This window comes from Triticum dicoccoides, chromosome 3B, assembly GCF_002162155.2.
Source record: "Triticum dicoccoides isolate Atlit2015 ecotype Zavitan chromosome 3B, WEW_v2.0, whole genome shotgun sequence".
Lineage (NCBI taxonomy): Eukaryota > Viridiplantae > Streptophyta > Magnoliopsida > Poales > Poaceae > Triticum > Triticum dicoccoides.
The window spans coordinates 625,436,762-625,445,599 of NC_041385.1; positions in this window are offsets into that span (position 1 = coordinate 625,436,762).

Here is an 8,838-nt window from a genome sequence, read left to right on the forward strand (position 1 = left end):
AGATATTGTTGCTTCCGCTGACTCGTCTATGATCGAGCACCTATATTCGAGCCCTCGAGGCCCCTAGCTTGTAATATGATGCTTGTATGACTTATTTATGTTTTTAGAGTTGTGTTGTGATATCTTCCCGTGAGTCCCTGATCTTGATCGTACACGTTTGCGTGCATGATTAGTGTACGATTGAATCGGGGGCGTCACAGACCCCCAGTTCTTGGAGGAGCACCTTTCCATTTGCTAGCTACGCCGATTAAGCATGCTCGGTTTACCCATTGCGTGTGCTGCTCCTGCCTTTCCTTAACAAATTCTAGTGAATTGTGCTATCTAATTTTACCATGCGATCTGTTACTCATGTGTATATGTTCTATATGTCCTGCAGTGTGGTGCTCACTTATTAACTATTTGGTTAATTAGTTGTCATCTTCAGGTAACTGTTTGGTTCAATTTTGCAATTGTGATGTTCAAATCTTCAGGCTGCAATTTTGTATTGTCTTCCATGTGAGAAATAAATTGAATTTATATTTACAAAATACATGAGAAACAAATACAATTGCTATATTTCCAAGTTGTCAAGCATGCTTGGTTTGGTTATACATTGTGCAATGTGGTGCTCAGTTAATGTTTGGTTCATTTGTGTTGTAGTGTTTAGTTAACTGTTTGGTTCAATTCTGCAATGTGATGTTCAATTGTTGTGGGTGCATTCTGTTATTGTATACCATGTGAGAAGTAAATCGAATTTGGTTGTACTAAATACATGAGAAACAAATACAATTGCTATATTTCCAAGTTGTTAAGCATGCTTGGTTCGGTTAACTGTCTGATCTTCTATTAGGAGTATGTTATATTGTGCAATGTGGTGCCCAGTTAATGTCTGGTTCATTTGTTGTGGTGTTTAGTTAACTGCATGGTTCAATTCTGCAATGCGATGTCCAATTGCCGTGGATGAAATTTTTTATTGTTGTGCATGTGAGGAATAAATCGAATTTGGCTGCACTTAATACATGAGAAACATATACAAGTGCTATATTTCCTAGTTCTTAATCATGCTTAGTTTGGATAAATGGGTTTTCCATATGGCTTGAATTAAGCTGATGAATTTGCAATGTGCTTATTTTTCATCAACATATTTTACTAATAGCATGCGAACCCTTACTTAACCTGATGACTAACTACCTTATATGTGTTGTAGGGAAACAATGGGAAGCACTGAGGTTTACAATCGAGGTTAGCACGTGCATGGTCCGTTGTCTAATAGCACATTATTGGGCAATTACGGGAAGCATTCTAATATTTAGGTTGTTAACAATTTGGGCTTGCACATGTAGGTCCTGCTGTCAGAGGTTTTGACCCACTATTCGACCCTTTTTGCATATGTGGAAATGAGTTGTCCTTGAATATCAATCAAGTCAAGAAACTCAGAAAGATGGTTAGGATAAAGAAATTAGCGACAAAAAACAACAAGATCTTTGTTTGACAATGACGAAGACATCAGTTCACTACAAGATGGTACTAACTATTATACCTTGCCTTTTTTTATTCCTTTGTCCCATTTCCAATATAGAGAAGATATTTATGCACATCCTTGTTTTCAGGCCTTTCCAAAGTAGCTCACTGATGATTACCTCTCAAACCACCTCTATGGTCAGGAGGCGAGGAAGGTTTTCATACAACACCCACGGTTCAATATTGAAGTGTTCCTGAAGAGGACGAAGGATGGACGGTCAATCATCCACAGGCACTGGCCTAAAGTTGCAAAGACCTTCAACATCAATGAAGACTCAATATTCGCCTTTCGCTTCAGCAGTTTTCCCGATGAGATGCATCTGTCTATGTACCGTCTATGTTGCTAATTTTGAAAGGTTCTAGATGTTGCATGTGAAACTTGGTGCTGGTGTAGTTGTGTAATGGGGTAGCTGAGTGTTGAATCTATATCATGTTGTACTCTAATGTATTTCAATTATGAAATCCTGCTTCCTTAATATGGGAATGAAATATATTATGTGTTTAATATGAATGTCAATTAGACTAATAAATGGATTATTAATAATAGGGCAATTAGCCTACTAAAGGTGAATTAGCCTGCTAATTGGTTTTTGCTATTGCAAATGGTTATTGAGAAAATACCGTGGGCGATGACCTAAGGCAACGCACACAGTTTCTAGGAATAAACCGTGTTGGATCGATGAACCATCACACACGGCATTCTCTTCAAAACTGTTTGCGTTAGGCCACCTTGCACAAACGTTTACCGCATAAAAACTGTGTGTGATGGACAGCCTTTGCCACACAGTTTCCTCTATGCACCGTGTGTGATGCATTCAATAACGCAAACGATGAAATTGTTAATATTGTGTGTGATGGGAATGCTATCACAAACGATTTAACGGGGAAAAATATGTGTGATGTACCTACGAACGGAAACGTTTTCTTTGCAACGACTGTATGGGATGTATATACGAATGAAAAGTTTTGCAGGGACTGACTGTCTGGGATGTACTTACGACCGGAAATGATTTCGCATGTATAATTGTATTTTTAGCACTATTGTATGTATAACCGTATTTGCTCGCTCGCCGGTCGCACACGACCTCATTTTTCCGAGCGTGTGTGCCAGGAGGGCATATCCCCAACGGTTTCTGGGTCATGTGGGAAGGACCCCACTATCACCCACACTCACTAGGTGACGGTTCCGAACACCGTCGCGGAAAGGGGTTAAAAACTGTTTGTATAGAACCTCGCTGTAATAGTGGTAGGAATTTTTTTGAAATTGCATGCTACGTTCCCCAACACTATATGCAATATGAAAACTATGAGGTGGCTGAAATGCTCTATAGGTATATCTCGGCCTTGAATTCAGCGTCCACGGCCAAACCTAGGTACCTACAAAGTCCCCTCTGTTATGTTTTAGACCAACTCTGTTTTTCTGCTAGTTAAATAGACTGTAATACTAGTACCATCGTGTAGCTAGATAGATCATTGTTGGTTCTTATTCTTATTGATTGACACATAAAGCGATGTTACTGCCGATGATTATTGGGACTACAACAATAATACATCTACAACCAAGAGTTAAAATCAAATGAACTTACAGTAAAGGGTACAATGTTGGTAATACAACTATTGTTGTTGATGCCTTCTTCCTTGCTTGCTTGCAAATGACCTGTGAAGTACTTCTACTTTGTGCACAACCTTTGGTTGTTGCAATTTGCAGAATTCAGAGGTGTCGTACATTTAGTGATTGATCGGTCGGAACAAGAACAAGTTCGACTACATCAACCGCGTTGTCAAACGCTACGGCTTTCGGTCTACGAGGGTACGTAGACACACTTTCCCCCTCTCGTTGCTATGCATCTCCTAGATAGATCATGCATGGGCGTAGGAATTTTTTTGAAATTCCATGCTACGTTCCCCAACAGTGGCATCAGAGCAAGGTCTATTCGTAGATGATATGCACAAGTAGAACACAAAGAGTTGTGGGCTGTGATCGTCATACTGCATACCACCAATGTCTTATTTTGATTCGGCGGTATTGTTGGATGAAGTGGCCCGTGTCGGTGTATAAATCGGTGGATCTCGGGTAGGGGGTCCCGAACTATGCGTCTAAGGTCGATGATAACAAGAGGCAGGGGACACGATGTTTACCCAGGTTCGGGCCCTCTCTATGGAGGTAATACCCTACTTCCTGCTTGATTGATCTTGATGAATATGAGTATTACAAGAGTTTATCTACCATGAGATCGCAATGGCTAGAACCCTAGAAGTCTAGCCTATGTGATTATGATTGTGTATATCTGCCTCTACAGACTAAGCCCTCCAGTTTATATAGACACCGGAGGGGACTAGGGTCGTACAAAGTCGGTTACAGAGAAAGGAATGTTCATATCTGGTCGCCAAGCTTGCCTTCCATGCCAAGGAGAGTCCCATCCCGACACGGGAGAGAGTCTTCTGTCTTGTATCTTCATAGCCCAACAGTCTGGCCCACGTTACATAGTCCGGTTGTCTGAGGACCCCTTAATCCAGGACTCCCTCAGTAGCCCCTGAATCAGGCTTCAATGACGAGGTGTCCGGCGTGCAGATTGTCTTCGACATTGCAAGGCGGGTTCCTGCTCCGAATACTCCAAAGCTTCTTCAAACACAGAAAACGTGTCCGGCTCTGCAAAACAAATACCACACACAATCACAGAGAGTATAATATTTCACGAGTCCAATCCGCTGACAACTTTTCATAGCGTGACATCACGTTGTCGCCCGGTCATTATTCGAACCGTTTTAAGCTTGCCGCTCCATATTTTGAGATACGGTTTCATTGGCACGTCTTGTCAAAGCAGAGATCGTGTCCCCTTATTGCGGGATTCTCATCAATACGTGTGTGGGTAACCCAACCATGCCGCCTACATGGCCCTTGGGGAATAGGCGAGTTTTAAGGCGAGTGAGGAGGCATTTGATATTCACTGCCTTTATAAAGGGATAAGGATTCACCCCTTTCACCCTTGCCTTTTCTCTCTCTGCTTCTCCCATTCTCGAGCTCCAGCGCCCAAGTTCTCATATTTTCCGCCCCAAAAGAGCACTCCCACCATGTCCGGATCCGGAGCACAGGGCAAGTGGATGGCCTCCTCCGTCAAGGAGAAGGACATCACGAAGTTCCGGGAGGTCGGGTATCTGGTGAAGGAAATCGCCCACCGGCTTCCGGCCAAGGGACAGATCGTCCCCACTCCGAAGCCCCATGAGAGGGTAGTATTCATCTCTCACTTCGTCCGTGGGCTGGGATTTCCTCTCCACCCCTTCGTCCATGGACTCATGTTCTACTACCGGCTAGATTTCCATGATCTAGCCCCAAATTCCTTCCTCAACATCTTGGCATTGATTGTCGTGTGCGAGGCCTTTCTCCGCATCCCATCCCACTTCGGATTATGGCTGAAGATCTTTAATGTGAAGCCAAATGTGGTGGGTGGCCAACACGCAGAGTGCGGAGGCGCCATGGTGAGCAAGATGCCTAATGTCACATGGCCAACAAGTACGTCTGTGGAGACCGTCAAAGGGTGGCAACAGCAATGGTTCTACGTCATAGAGCCACGCAACACAACCTGGGCCGCGGCTCCCGAATTCCAGTCTGGACCCCCAATGCGGCTCACCTCCTGGCCAGAGAAGGGCCTGGATTGGTCTTTGTTAGACAAGCTGACAGCACTTCAGACGCGCATCAAGAGCATGGTGGACAAGAACATCAAGCTTGTCAATGTGATCCAGGTAATGCTAGTTCGCCGGATCCTTCCATGCCAAAGCTGGACTTGCCATCTGTGGGAGTTTGATCCAGCCAAGCACCAGGCCTTACTGCAGTTCTTCGGCACTATGCACGAAGACATCTGGAAGGTGCTTTTCAAGTCTAGCAAGACGTGGCCGGACACAGCCGAGGACCGTGGGCACGACTTGGCCCATCCTGCTAGTCTGGTAAGTTTTTTCATGTTTTCAAGGTATATCCTTTACTTGCATATTCAATGAATAAGCCTAAGCTTTCCCTACTGATCCTCTCAGGGTTGGACAAAGAAGGAGGATTGGATTCACTGTCCAACTCCGCTGCCCGAAGACCCAGCAATTCATCTTCTGGCGAAGATGCTGGTTCCGGTGCCCTATCAGGCACCGGAGAAGAAGGCCAAGCGGGCCAAAGGTGACCCCCGTCATAAGGGCGCTTCAGACGTGACGTCCGGAGACGCCAAGACTCATTCCTCCACCGCCGAGGACGACGAGGAAGAGGAGGAAGAAGAAAGCCAAGTCCGCCCTGAGGGGGGAAGAAAGAAAAGGGCGGCCCCTCACGTCTGGAGGCCGAAGTGTCCAAGAAGGGGAAGCCTCCCTTTCGAATAGCTCCACAGCGGACTCCGACAGCAGCTCGGAGTGGCGCCCCAGGGATAAGCCCCTGGCTGAATCGTAAGTATCCGAAGATGCACCCATGTATCTGTCGGCGTTCTGGGAACGGGGGTCCCCAAACTTGCCTGCCTGCGGCCCACGGTGTGGCTCCACTAGCAGCCCAGTACGGCCCGTCTTTGTCGGCCAATGCTCAAGACCCTTGCGAGGGTCCAAGCCTTGCGGGGCGGACGACTAAGGCCTCCTCAGGGGCGGCCTCACCAGGCAGGCTCACGAGGAGACAGAGAGATCAAGGCAAGGGGTGAGGGAGTCCTGGATTAGGGGGTATCCAGACAGGCAGACTATATACATCGTCCGAACTATTGAAGCGTGAAGATACAAGACTCAATACTTCGGCCCGTGTCCGGATGGGGCTCTCATTTGCGTGGAAGACAAGCTTGGTGATCCGGATATTATGTTTCCTTCCTTGTAACCGACTCCATGTAAACCCTAGCCCTCTCCGGTGTCTATATAAATCGAAGAGGATGGTCCTTAGAAGGCCGATCACAATTACAATCCTACCATCATAGGCTAGCTCTTAGGGTTTAGCCTCTACGATCTTGTGGTAGATCTACTCTTGTACTACTCATATCTTCAATATTAATCAAGCAGGAAGTAGGGTTTTACCTCCATCGAGAGGGCCCGAACCTGGGTAAACATTGTGTCCCTTGCTCCTTGTTACCATCAGCCTAAGATGCACAGATCGGGACCCCCTACCCGAGATCCGCTTGTTTTGACACCAACATTGGTGCTTTCATTGAGAGTTCCTCTGTGTCGTCGCTTTGAGGCTTGATGGCGTATTTAATCGCCAGCAACACCATCCAGGGCGAGACTTTTTCTCCCCGGACAGATCTTTGTATTCGGCGGCTTTGCACTGTGGGCCAATTCGCTTGGCCATCTGGAGCAGATCAACAGCTACGCCCCTGGCCACCAGGCCAGGTTCGAAAACTTGAACTACACGGCAGTCATTCGCGGAGAATTGATCTTCGACGGATTCGGGCCTGTGCCTGGAGCACCAGACAGTCACGACGAGCACGGCTTAGACCTGCTGTCGGACAATGTTCGGGATATCATCCCTGTAGTAGCCCCGAATCTAAATCTAGAGCAGGTCGCGTTGCCCAAGGACGGAGGGATGGACCCCGCCCTGCATGCCGCATGCTCATCGGCGTTGGAGACGAACACAGGTCTCACCTCTTTGGAGACCTGTTACCCCGGGCCCCCGGACTTGCCTCCGGTTGTTGGCTCTGGTCCGCATACACTCGAGCTAGCCGAGCCAGGTTGGGCTCCGGTCATGGAGTTTACCGCTGCGAATATCTTCCAGCACTCGCCCTTCGGCGACATGCTGAGCTCATTAAAGTCTCTCTCTTTGTCACGAGGCTCTGGGCCGAACTACGTCCGGCCTGAGCGGGAACCAGGCGACGAAGGAATTCGTCGCCCACCCACCACCCACTTCATTGCCACGATCGATGATTTAACCGATGTTCTTGACTTCGACTCCTAAGACATCGATGGTATGGACGACGATGCAGGAGAAGCTCCAGAACCTCTGGGGCACGGGACTAACACCTTGTCACACGATATATGCATGGTGGACACACCCAAGAAGGATGACAACGATAATCCGGAAGATAAAACACCCGAGCAAAAGCCAAAACGGCGGCGCAGATGCCGCTCAAAGTCCAGCAACAGTAAAAATAGCGACAAGAGCGCAAGAAGGATTGACATACCAGTAAACCCCAAAGGCAGCAATGACCACATGGACCCAGCGATAGAGCAGGACGAGCTAGGTCACGCCAAACCGAGTTCGGAGCAAATATCCGATCACAATGATCCGGAGGGACGAGCTCATGAAACCGCCCCAGAACAGGAACACAGCCCGGACGATGATGCACTCACCATTCCGAATGAACGAGTAGAACGAGACAACCTCCACCGAAAGCTTATGGCCACCGCAAGAAGTCTAAAGAAGCAGAAGCAACGGTTGAAGGACGCACAGGAAACGCTCCATCGCAGATGGAATAAAGTGCTAGACACTGAAGAAAGATATGGCGACGATCGCCATACAAAAAGCTATCAAAAACGCAAGCTACTGCCAGAATGCAACGACGAAGCCATTCTACCAAAGAATAATACGACCAGGAGACCAAACATACCGCTTCACAACCACAATAGAACGGCTACTGATGTCGCGCACGATCTGCGTGAGCATCTGGATAAGAAAGCCGGTGCAGCCAGGTCCATCTATGGATCTAAAGGACACACCCCGGCGAGGGACTATGGTCACCCAAATGCTCATAGAAGCCAAATACCAGTTCAGAATAAACTCCGGACACAACAGCAGCCGACTGCATGCCACAGCGCGTCCAGATATAGAGGGGCTGCTCACCCCCTGTGCTTCATTGAAGAAGTACTGGACCACGAATTCCCACAAGGCTTTAAACCCGTGAACATAGAGGCATACGACGGAATGACAGACCCAGGGGTCTGGATCGAGGATTTTATCCTACATATTCACATGGCTCGTGGGGATGACCTCCACGCCATCAAATACCTTCCCCTCAAGCTGAAGGGACCAGCTCGACACTGGTTGAGAAGCCTCCCCGAAAACTCAACTGGGAGTTGGGAGGAACTCGAAGACGCTTTCAGGGCCAATTTTCAAGGGACTTATGTCCGGCCTCTGGATGCAGACGATCTAAGTCACATAATCCAACAGCCCGGAGAGTTCGCCCGCAAGTTTGGAACAGATTCCTCACTAAGAAGAATCAAATTGTCGATTGTCCGGACGCCAAAGCCTTAGTGGCATTCAAACACAGCATCCATGATGAATGGCTCGCCAGACAACTCGGCCAAGAAAAGCCAAGGACAATGGCAGCCTTAACAAGCCTTATGACCCGCTTTTGCACGGGTGAAGATAGCTGGCTAGCCCGTAAAGGCACCAGCGACCCC